At 34.5% G+C, this 12,157-nt stretch overlaps 2 long non-coding RNA genes across 2 annotated transcripts; both read right to left on the reverse strand.

The window, feature by feature from the left end:
* Window positions 1-3,228: 3,228 nt before the first annotated feature.
* LOC148760844 (uncharacterized) lies at window positions 3,229-5,030 on the reverse strand. The gene is made up of 3 exons (XR_016028224.1): window positions 4,940-5,030; window positions 4,207-4,290; window positions 3,229-3,378 (listed from the first exon to the last, which is right to left on the reverse strand). It is a non-coding gene; the product is annotated as an uncharacterized LOC148760844 (long non-coding RNA).
* Window positions 5,031-10,281: 5,251 nt separating this feature from the next.
* On the reverse strand, window positions 10,282-12,123 carry LOC148760845 (uncharacterized). Its single transcript, XR_016028235.1, has 3 exons — window positions 11,993-12,123; window positions 11,260-11,343; window positions 10,282-10,431 (listed from the first exon to the last, which is right to left on the reverse strand). It is a non-coding gene; the product is annotated as an uncharacterized LOC148760845 (long non-coding RNA).
* Between the last annotated feature and the right edge of the window lie 34 nt (window positions 12,124-12,157).

The following is a 12,157-nucleotide window of genomic DNA, read 5'->3' on the forward strand; positions in this document are numbered from 1 at the left end:
ACTTAAAACTCAGATTCATTTGAATCATGTATGCCTCACGCATTTTCGAATTCCAATTCCCATAATATATTAAGAAAGTTTCATTATCTGACTTCATTATCAAGGTTAACTTCTATCATCCTTTATTCCACTCTTTCATATGAATATAACATCATTCTTCCTTAACTAATTTACAAATTGTACTTGAAATTACAAGACTTGAAACTAAATTCTCCTCAAGTACTTTTTAATGTTAATACTTATACCACTCTCAGCTTATAGCTTCCTTTTTATAACTACATAACTTAGTGCTTGCTTTCACAAGATCCATGGCAGAACTTCTCTTGAGTATTTCCTTAGGGATATTTATTTTAAATTTATGTCTCATAACATATGATCATTTAACCCGTAACTTAGCCATTTGGCTCCTTAGCAAGTTTCAAAGTCACGCATCTTATGCCCATCATGTATAACTTATAATTCTTTCTCAAGGGCGTGTAAACATTCTTGAAACACTTAATCACTTATTTACTCTTTTATACACCAAGTATATCATTTCCATAAAGGCATGCCCAACTACTCATGCTTCAATTTATCTCCATGGGTTTCTAGCATGTCACCTAGTTTACTTGTGTTGTTACTAATCCTTTCCTTTCAACAAGGTCAAGACAAGATCAGTATATTCTCATAACAATATTCTATATAAACTCATTTGCTATATCATTATTGAAATCTTTATTTACATTTTCCTCACTTGCTATTGACATCTCTTATCAGTATCTCATACATTCATCTAACCTTTCGCTCGCTTCCTCTTTAGTCTTTAACAAGACTTAATCTCTTGTCTTCTTTATTTCTTAAGATTTGACTTCAATCATCATATTATTCATCTTAACACTCCACATGTTAATTTATTTTTATGTAGCCATCTCAAAAATTCTCTAACTTTTCTTTCTCTTACATGCCAATATATATAAGGCAATAATAAAAAAATAAAAAAAAAAAACTTTGCAATTTCACTCATCATCTTTATCTTAATACCTCCCAATGCACTTAAGACTCCAAACAACAAAGCTTAGCATGAAAACCAATGACCATTCTTCAACTCGTGTGTTTCATCTTCATGCCACTCTCAATTTGCTCTGCTTTCTAGCCATTAGGGGTTCTTAACGTGACAGCGTTTGATAGTCAGTACTGTGGCGTTGCAACGGTTTGAATTCACTTTATCTTAGCAACTCTTCCACCTTTAAAGCTACTACCTCAATTATTCACAATCGTGTGGCTTCCCTTCGAGTCTATACCACAATTAGCAAGACTAACTTTCTATCACAAGTGTGAAATCAAAACATTGATTTAACGTATTTTTTTTTTTTGCCACTAGCATTCATATATCTTTACCATAACATTTAATACGAGTTTGTTTAAGCAAAGATCTCCAAATTTATTCATAGCTACATGTATTTCAAATTGCTCATCACTTATCATCAGTCCATAAATCCCACTCGAAAATACCCTTTCCATATTGTATAGTGATTTCACCATATAGCATCACTGCACGATGTTCCTCCATTCTACTATCATGGATACTCCATAGAAATTAATTAAAAGATTTACGTACCCTAACTAATGCTAATTCCATTTAATCATATCTTAAATACTTCAAACTTGTAAATTACAACTCCAAATGTATGTCCATATATTGATAATCTTTATATATTTCATGATCATGAAAACTACAACTTACAAACTACCTTTCTATCATACATACTTTATTAGAGCACTAATTTCAACTTATTTAATCTACCCTTGGTGGTATGTCAAAATCATCCCTGTCTCGGTTGCAATCCAGAGGAATCTCTCCTCTGTATATCCGTATGAGCTGGTGGAGATGGAGCAGCTACCGTAGCCCGTCCTAACTGTGGACAATCTCTCCTAATGTGACCCAGTTGATCACAATGAAAACATCGTGCAGGCCCTCTGCACGGCCCAACATGATAATTCCCACAATTTCTGCATCTACGTGAACTTCCTGAAACAGAAGAGTTTTTGCCCCTGTTTGGTGGCTGACTAGAAGATACACTTAGATTTCTCCTTTTTGCTAACTCAGCTCGCAGACTCTTATTTTCATTCGCAAGCTTCTCGGCTCTTAAAGCCATTCGCACCACCTCTTTAGCCACGGTTGCGTCCGACTCACCCATAAAAGAAACACAACTATGTTGCCTAGCCTCTTTAAGCTTCTTAGAATCAGAAACATCCAGCACTGGTGGTGGGACAGGAGGTGGGGATGGTGGTACTGAAGGAGCAGCCAGAGGAACTGTAGGAAGAGCTTGACTAGCCTGAGCCTGGCCAGCAATAGCAGTAAAGAAGGCTGCTAATGCCTGAACTGCCTCAAGAGGCATAGCAAGAATACTAGTAAGTGGCAGAGGAAGTGGAGGATGTGGAGGAGTCTCAGTTTGTTCAGCAGCAGGTGCTGCCCGAATGGTGGATGCAGTCGATTCCTCCTCTATTGCACCTAACTGACGACGTTGAAAACAACCTCTTCCCCTCCCAGCTGATCTAGTGAAAGGTGGTTGTTTGCGTCGATGAGACATAATAATCTATAAGAGGGAACAAAGTGAGTTTAGGCAACCTCAGGCTCTATATGCTTATGCATGTATTTTATTCAACCTAACCTAACTTAACTCGGGGCCACACTGACACTGTAAATTTTTAAAACAGCTTTAAAATAACTTTAAACCCAAAACTCTAATCTTTCAAACCAACAGCTCTGATACCAACTTAATTGTCACGACCCGGAACTCCCATCGAGCCCGTGACAACCGCCGCGACGTCTCAATTTACATTCATTACCCGGAATGTCAACCGAGACCCCGCAAGGCTTTAATATCAGCTTCTCATTTCCCCTGTGGGTAACTGTTTCCAAATACCACATTTTAAAAGATTTTAAACTATTTCCAACTTAAACAAATGAAATATTAATTTTCGTCTCACAGGGGTATTTTTGTCATTTATCCCAAAAATCTCAAAAATCATCTAAAAATATAGTATGTAAGTGGAAAACACATATTTCTTAATCAAAAATAATTTTGGATGTCTAAAACATTCGTTTAAAATGGAATTATGACTGTTATAATAAAATAAAAATATTCAATAAAATATTCAATTTTCACATAAAACGATATTTTAAGAACACTGCATAAATAATTTTTTATAGCGTAAAAGCAAAATAAATTCTTACATACCGTAATACAGATAACCAAAGTATAGAATTTAATTTACAGTGACACGTGGGCCCACGAATGATCAAAAGTATCAAAAGAAATGAACCTACAGTCTTTGGATGTGGCAAGTTCAACTGTAATCCTTGCCGATATCAGTTATCTACAATCTATTCTGAACCTGAAATGGGTGGAAATGAGGGTGGTGAGATTATAAAATCCCAGTGAGTAAACAAACATCACTCAAAATATCTAAAGTCGAGTAAAAGGAGACTATTAAAACATTTCATCAAACTGTAATTTATCATCTTTCAACTTATTTCAACCAAATGAAATCAATTTATTTAAAGCAAGTAATCAGTATGGCTTATGAATTTCTTAAAAAGCTTGGCTCATGCCAAAAATTATTATCATACTCAGTTATTTGGGATACCTTGGCCGAGGGCTATCCCAACTGAGTCCGCCAAGGCTATTAGAAAGTCATGTTTTTATTTTGAAAACATAGCCATTCCTTGACGTTGGCCGAGTTCCCCTTCACGAGGTGGTTTGGCGTGAAGTGAACTCTAAAAGTTATACCTCAGGAGTTACCCTACTCGCCTCTCCAACCGAGGTAAAAATATAACAGGATTCCGTGCCCCTCTAATAGGCTAGTCCACAGAATCCAGCCCACTGCAGCAGGTCAAACCCACCATACAATAAAATTTTGACAGCATGACAGGGCTAATATATTACTACCCAGCCTGCAAGGGTAAAATAAAGCGATTCATATAATTCATAAAAACACAGCCCAGCCAGTCATGCCAATACAATAACATAAGCCATTAATTCAATTTTAAATTTACAACATATCAGTGGTCTCCAATTACTCTATTTTCAAAATCGTTATTTCGTTTCAAGACAATTTATAAAATATTTTCATTTAAACTCATTTTGTTTACAAAACATAAAATTCACCAAAACCGAATAAAAACATACTTTAGATAATTAAAATGATGGTAAGGTTACTCACCGTGTCTAGAGTTAGGATTTTCGAAATACTCAGACTATTGGTCCTCGGGTGCAATTCCCTTGCCTTTATCAGAGGACTCACCACCTTGACACAGTACAAAATCGAGAAATTCACCACATTGGTACTAAATTGAAATTAAACTAATTTAGACTACTAATGCTTGATATGGAATGCAAAAATGTCTAAATTTTTGCCTAAATGCGGTGTTAGCCTATTTCGGTCTTTTACCCGATAAATTGATATACGCGTCCGTTTAAACTACAAATTAATTTTTTTCAGTTTCTATACCTCAATTGCACCCAAATTGACTTAATGTCCCTCAGTGTGGTGCAAATTATCAGTCTCGATAACAAATTACGAAAATACCCCTAGTGGGTAAAAATTTATATTTTTGCTCCAAAAATTTCCATTATTTTTCTAGGCTCATAATTCATCATTATTCATCATAATTCCTCAAATAACCATCAAGATCAGCAGCCAATATTCCCCTAGAAAATTCAGCATAATGGGTTTCAATGGGAGAAAATTATATTTCTAGCTTATTTTTGCTATATTTCCATATAACTTAACTAAAATCACTTAATTCAATTAAAATCAACCAAAAATCAAGCTCAAAACTCATCCATGGAGGTTTGGCCAGCATGGGTGTCCATACCCACTTTCTAATTTTGCATGGAAATGAGAAAAAAATGCATGGGTAGTGAAAATCACAAGGAAAATCAATGAAATTTACCTTTTTAATGCTTGATTTCTTGATTTCTCTTGATTTTCTCCAAATTTTTCAGGTAGGATTCTTGTTTTTTTTTTCCCCTTTTCTCCCCTGGTTTGGACAGCTGAAGAAGATGAGAATTCCGGAATTTTTACCTTTTTAAAGGCTAAAATAATATAATATTATTTTATTCATTTTTTTAATGTTTTATTAATTCCTTAAATTCTAGCCATCCATTTGTTTCCAAATTTTCACCATACACTTGTCCCAAATATCCATAGCTTAGGTAAAATTCTCAGACTTATCCAAAGTCTTGGTGGAGTAATTTTTGAAATTTACACTTTTACCCCCGTAAAAGTCAAAAATTACATTTTTGCCCCAAAAATTGAAAAATTGCCCATAGACATATTTTTCATCCCTTATACTCATACCATTCTCCAATTTGTCAAATTTGATCTAAATTCTCTCAAAATCTCAAATTTTGTCCGCTAGTGGTAAAATTACGATTTTGCCCCTACACTCTAGAAATCACTGGAATTAAACTTTTTCACTGCCAAACCCTCAAATTACACTCCAATACTCAAATCATACTCCAATAAGTCAAATGGGGCTAAAAACATTCTTTTCTAAAAATTCCCATTGTGTCCTTGGGTGGCAAATGACCATTTTGCCCCTGGACAGTAAAAATTCTAGTTTGACTTCAAATTGATCCTCGAACTCCAAATCACCATATTAAACCATTCTGGGACTTTAATATTCTTAATTTCATTTTAAATTCTCTATTTGATCTAGTTCGAGACTTAAATTAACTTAATTGTACCATTTGGTACATTGTCGTCTTTTAACGATTTTTCTTTCAGGGCTTTCCAAGTATGCAAGCATATTGTCAATCATATGAATGACATGGAAAGTATTTTATAAGATCGGGCTTGACAACACTATCCCCCTTAAAATAAAATTTTGACCTCAAAATTTCATGTACTGAACTCAGAGAAAATGTGGGGGTATTGTTTTCTCATATAATGCTCGAATTCTTATGTCTTCCCCTTTATAGGGAATTTCGATTTGTTCACCTCATTTACCTCCAATTCAACTCAAGTATTTCGCTTATGTCTATTATTATCCTTTAAAATCAGATCAACAATAACCTTCACAATTATGATATCTTATATTGAGACATTAAGCATGCTTCTATTACTATCATTAAGCTTGAACCATAACTCCATCTCAATCATACCAATTTCGATCGCATTTTATTCTTATTTAGGTATACCAATCACTATCTTATTACTTCATTCCATATCAAACTTCTCGACTTTCATTCATTCATCCTATCCTCATACACTATTGTGTAGTTTACAACATCATTAACACGCCATACTCATTCCTGTACATATCCTCAGCGTTCAGGAAAATTAATGGCTTTAATTATTTCTACTTATTTCATGTTTACTTTGCATTTAGGAAATTTCAATCTTCTTAATCCTATTAATCCATCTCATATGGCTTAATCGTACTATAGATTATATTCCCTTAACTATTTCTCCAAAATTCCTTAGGTCACCATAAATCGTCTTCTGATAAGATTCTTAATCGTTACATTATCTATACAACTCATCAAATATATTGAGTTCAAATCTTGAACCACTAAAACCATTATTCATTTAGTTAGGTACATCACTACTCCACACATACATATACATATACATTCAAATGTCTATATTCCTCATTATGTATACGAGTCTCTGTTTTCAAATGCCTTCAGACTAATTTCTCTTAATTCATTCCCATCCACAATCAAGATTCAATAGAATAAGCTTCATAATTCATACAAATTCTCATCATGCCTGTGTATAGTTCCTCATCATTTATATACTTATATTCTCTTCTTATCGTTTCCAATTATATGCTTAAGTTTCCTTGTACTGTATATCATTGCATCACAATGTCATCTCCATTGAATTATAATCTATTATGCGTGTATGTTTTATAATCCCATTGGTATCTCAAAAATTTATCTTGACTTGATCATTGCATCTTATGCAATACTACAATTCCTAAAAGTCATCCTTATTCCTCGATTATCCTTCATGTCTCCTATATATTGTATCCTTATTGCATTTCGATATTGATTTGTCACTTAAAACTCAGATTCATTTGAATCATGTATGCCTCACGCATTTTCGAATTCCAATTCCCATAATATATTAAGAAAGTTTCATTATCTGACTTCATTATCAAGGTTAACTTCTATCATCCTTTATTCCACTCTTTCATATGAATATAACATCATTCTTCCTTAACTAATTTACAAATTGTACTTGAAATTACAAGACTTGAAACTAAATTCTCCTCAAGTACTTTTTAATGTTAATACTTATACCACTCTCAGCTTATAGCTTCCTTTTTATAACTACATAACTTAGTGCTTGCTTTCACAAGATCCATGGCAGAACTTCTCTTGAGTATTTCCTTAGGGATATTTATTTTAAATTTATGTCTCATAACATATGATCATTTAACCCGTAACTTAGCCATTTGGCTCCTTAGCAAGTTTCAAAGTCACGCATCTTATGCCCATCATGTATAACTTATAATTCTTTCTCAAGGGCGTGTAAACATTCTTGAAACACTTAATCACTTATTTACTCTTTTATACACCAAGTATATCATTTCCATAAAGGCATGCCCAACTACTCATGCTTCAATTTATCTCCATGGGTTTCTAGCATGTCACCTAGTTTACTTGTGTTGTTACTAATCCTTTCCTTTCAACAAGGTCAAGACAAGATCAGTATATTCTCATAACAATATTCTATATAAACTCATTTGCTATATCATTATTGAAATCTTTATTTACATTTTCCTCACTTGCTATTGACATCTCTTATCAGTATCTCATACATTCATCTAACCTTTCGCTCGCTTCCTCTTTAGTCTTTAACAAGACTTAATCTCTTGTCTTCTTTATTTCTTAAGATTTGACTTCAATCATCATATTATTCATCTTAACACTCCACATGTTAATTTATTTTTATGTAGCCATCTCAAAAATTCTCTAACTTTTCTTTCTCTTACATGCCAATATATATAAGGCAATAATAAAAAAATAAAAAAAAAAAACTTTGCAATTTCACTCATCATCTTTATCTTAATACCTCCCAATGCACTTAAGACTCCAAACAACAAAGCTTAGCATGAAAACCAATGACCATTCTTCAACTCGTGTGTTTCATCTTCATGCCACTCTCAATTTGCTCTGCTTTCTAGCCATTAGGGGTTCTTAACGTGACAGCGTTTGATAGTCAGTACTGTGGCGTTGCAACGGTTTGAATTCACTTTATCTTAGCAACTCTTCCACCTTTAAAGCTACTACCTCAATTATTCACAATCGTGTGGCTTCCCTTCGAGTCTATACCACAATTAGCAAGACTAACTTTCTATCACAAGTGTGAAATCAAAACATTGATTTAACGTATTTTTTTTTTTTGCCACTAGCATTCATATATCTTTACCATAACATTTAATACGAGTTTGTTTAAGCAAAGATCTCCAAATTTATTCATAGCTACATGTATTTCAAATTGCTCATCACTTATCATCAGTCCATAAATCCCACTCGAAAATACCCTTTCCATATTGTATAGTGATTTCACCATATAGCATCACTGCACGATGTTCCTCCATTCTACTATCATGGATACTCCATAGAAATTAATTAAAAGATTTACGTACCCTAACTAATGCTAATTCCATTTAATCATATCTTAAATACTTCAAACTTGTAAATTACAACTCCAAATGTATGTCCATATATTGATAATCTTTATATATTTCATGATCATGAAAACTACAACTTACAAACTACCTTTCTATCATACATACTTTATTAGAGCACTAATTTCAACTTATTTAATCTACCCTTGGTGGTATGTCAAAATCATCCCTGTCTCGGTTGCAATCCAGAGGAATCTCTCCTCTGTATATCCGTATGAGCTGGTGGAGATGGAGCAGCTACCGTAGCCCGTCCTAACTGTGGACAATCTCTCCTAATGTGACCCAGTTGATCACAATGAAAACATCGTGCAGGCCCTCTGCACGGCCCAACATGATAATTCCCACAATTTCTGCATCTACGTGAACTTCCTGAAACAGAAGAGTTTTTGCCCCTGTTTGGTGGCTGACTAGAAGATACACTTAGATTTCTCCTTTTTGCTAACTCAGCTCGCAGACTCTTATTTTCATTCGCAAGCTTCTCGGCTCTTAAAGCCATTCGCACCACCTCTTTAGCCACGGTTGCGTCCGACTCACCCATAAAAGAAACACAACTATGTTGCCTAGCCTCTTTAAGCTTCTTAGAATCAGAAACATCCAGCACTGGTGGTGGGACAGGAGGTGGGGATGGTGGTACTGAAGGAGCAGCCAGAGGAACTGTAGGAAGAGCTTGACTAGCCTGAGCCTGGCCAGCAATAGCAGTAAAGAAGGCTGCTAATGCCTGAACTGCCTCAAGAGGCATAGCAAGAATACTAGTAAGTGGCAGAGGAAGTGGAGGATGTGGAGGAGTCTCAGTTTGTTCAGCAGCAGGTGCTGCCCGAATGGTGGATGCAGTCGATTCCTCCTCTATTGCACCTAACTGACGACGTTGAAAACAACCTCTTCCCCTCCCAGCTGATCTAGTGAAAGGTGGTTGTTTGCGTCGATGAGACATAATAATCTATAAGAGGGAACAAAGTGAGTTTAGGCAACCTCAGGCTCTATATGCTTATGCATGTATTTTATTCAACCTAACCTAACTTAACTCGGGGCCACACTGACACTGTAAATTTTTAAAACAGCTTTAAAATAACTTTAAACCCAAAACTCTAATCTTTCAAACCAACAGCTCTGATACCAACTTAATTGTCACGACCCGGAACTCCCATCGAGCCCGTGACAACCGCCGCGACGTCTCAATTTACATTCATTACCCGGAATGTCAACCGAGACCCCGCAAGGCTTTAATATCAGCTTCTCATTTCCCCTGTGGGTAACTGTTTCCAAATACCACATTTTAAAAGATTTTAAACTATTTCCAACTTAAACAAATGAAATATTAATTTTCGTCTCACAGGGGTATTTTTGTCATTTATCCCAAAAATCTCAAAAATCATCTAAAAATATAGTATGTAAGTGGAAAACACATATTTCTTAATCAAAAATAATTTTGGATGTCTAAAACATTCGTTTAAAATGGAATTATGACTGTTATAATAAAATAAAAATATTCAATAAAATATTCAATTTTCACATAAAACGATATTTTAAGAACACTGCATAAATAATTTTTTATAGCGTAAAAGCAAAATAAATTCTTACATACCGTAATACAGATAACCAAAGTATAGAATTTAATTTACAGTGACACGTGGGCCCACGAATGATCAAAAGTATCAAAAGAAATGAACCTACAGTCTTTGGATGTGGCAAGTTCAACTGTAATCCTTGCCGATATCAGTTATCTACAATCTATTCTGAACCTGAAATGGGTGGAAATGAGGGTGGTGAGATTATAAAATCCCAGTGAGTAAACAAACATCACTCAAAATATCTAAAGTCGAGTAAAAGGAGACTATTAAAACATTTCATCAAACTGTAATTTATCATCTTTCAACTTATTTCAACCAAATGAAATCAATTTATTTAAAGCAAGTAATCAGTATGGCTTATGAATTTCTTAAAAAGCTTGGCTCATGCCAAAAATTATTATCATACTCAGTTATTTGGGATACCTTGGCCGAGGGCTATCCCAACTGAGTCCGCCAAGGCTATTAGAAAGTCATGTTTTTATTTTGAAAACATAGCCATTCCTTGACGTTGGCCGAGTTCCCCTTCACGAGGTGGTTTGGCGTGAAGTGAACTCTAAAAGTTATACCTCAGGAGTTACCCTACTCGCCTCTCCAACCGAGGTAAAAATATAACAGGATTCCGTGCCCCTCTAATAGGCTAGTCCACAGAATCCAGCCCACTGCAGCAGGTCAAACCCACCATACAATAAAATTTTGACAGCATGACAGGGCTAATATATTACTACCCAGCTTGCAAGGGTAAAATAAAGCGATTCATATAATTCATAAAAACACAGCCCAGCCAGTCATGCCAATACAATAACATAAGCCATTAATTCAATTTTAAATTTACAACATATCAGTGGTCTCCAATTACTCTATTTTCAAAATCGTTATTTCGTTTCAAGACAATTTATAAAATATTTTCATTTAAACTCATTTTGTTTACAAAACATAAAATTCACCAAAACCGAATAAAAACATACTTTAGATAATTAAAATGATGGTAAGGTTACTCACCGTGTCTAGAGTTAGGATTTTCGAAATACTCAGACTATTGGTCCTCGGGTGCAATTCCCTTGCCTTTATCAGAGGACTCACCACCTTGACACAGTACAAAATCGAGAAATTCACCACATTGGTACTAAATTGAAATTAAACTAATTTAGACTACTAATGCTTGATATGGAATGCAAAAATGTCTAAATTTTTGCCTAAATGCGGTGTTAGCCTAGTTCGGTCTTTTACCCAATAAATTGATATACGCGTCCGTTTAAACTACAAATTAATTTTTTTCAGTTTCTATACCTCAATTGCACCCAAATTGACTTAATGTCCCTCAGTGTGGTGCAAATTATCAGTCTCGATAACAAATTACGAAAATACCCCTAGTGGGTAAAAATTTGTATTTTTGCTCCAAAAATTTCCATTATTTTTCTAGGCTCATAATTCATCATTATTCATCATAATTCCTCAAATAACCATCAAGATCAGCAGCCAATATTCCCCTAGAAAATTCAGCATAATGGGTTTCAATGGGAGAAAATTATATTTCTAGCTTATTTTTGCTATATTTCCATATAACTTAACTAAAATCACTTAATTCAATTAAAATCAACCAAAAATCAAGCTCAAAACTCATCCATGGAGGTTTGGCCAGCATGGGTGTCCATACCCACTTTCTAATTTTGCATGGAAATGAAAAAAAAATGCATGGGTAGTGAAAATCACAAGGAAAATCAATGAAATTTACCTTTTTAATGCTTGATTTCTTGATTTCTCTTGATTTTCTCCAAATTTTTCAGGTAGGATTCTTGTTTTTTTTTTTCCCCTTTTCTCCCCTGGTTTGGACAGCTGAAGAAGATGAGAATTCCGGAATTTTTACCTTTTTAAAGGCTAAAATAATATAATATTATTT

The sequence above is a fragment of the Theobroma cacao genome, chromosome 9 (genome assembly GCF_053813885.1).
Source record: "Theobroma cacao isolate CCN51 chromosome 9, ASM5381388v1, whole genome shotgun sequence".
In the NCBI taxonomy this organism is placed as follows: Eukaryota; Viridiplantae; Streptophyta; class Magnoliopsida; order Malvales; family Malvaceae; genus Theobroma; species Theobroma cacao.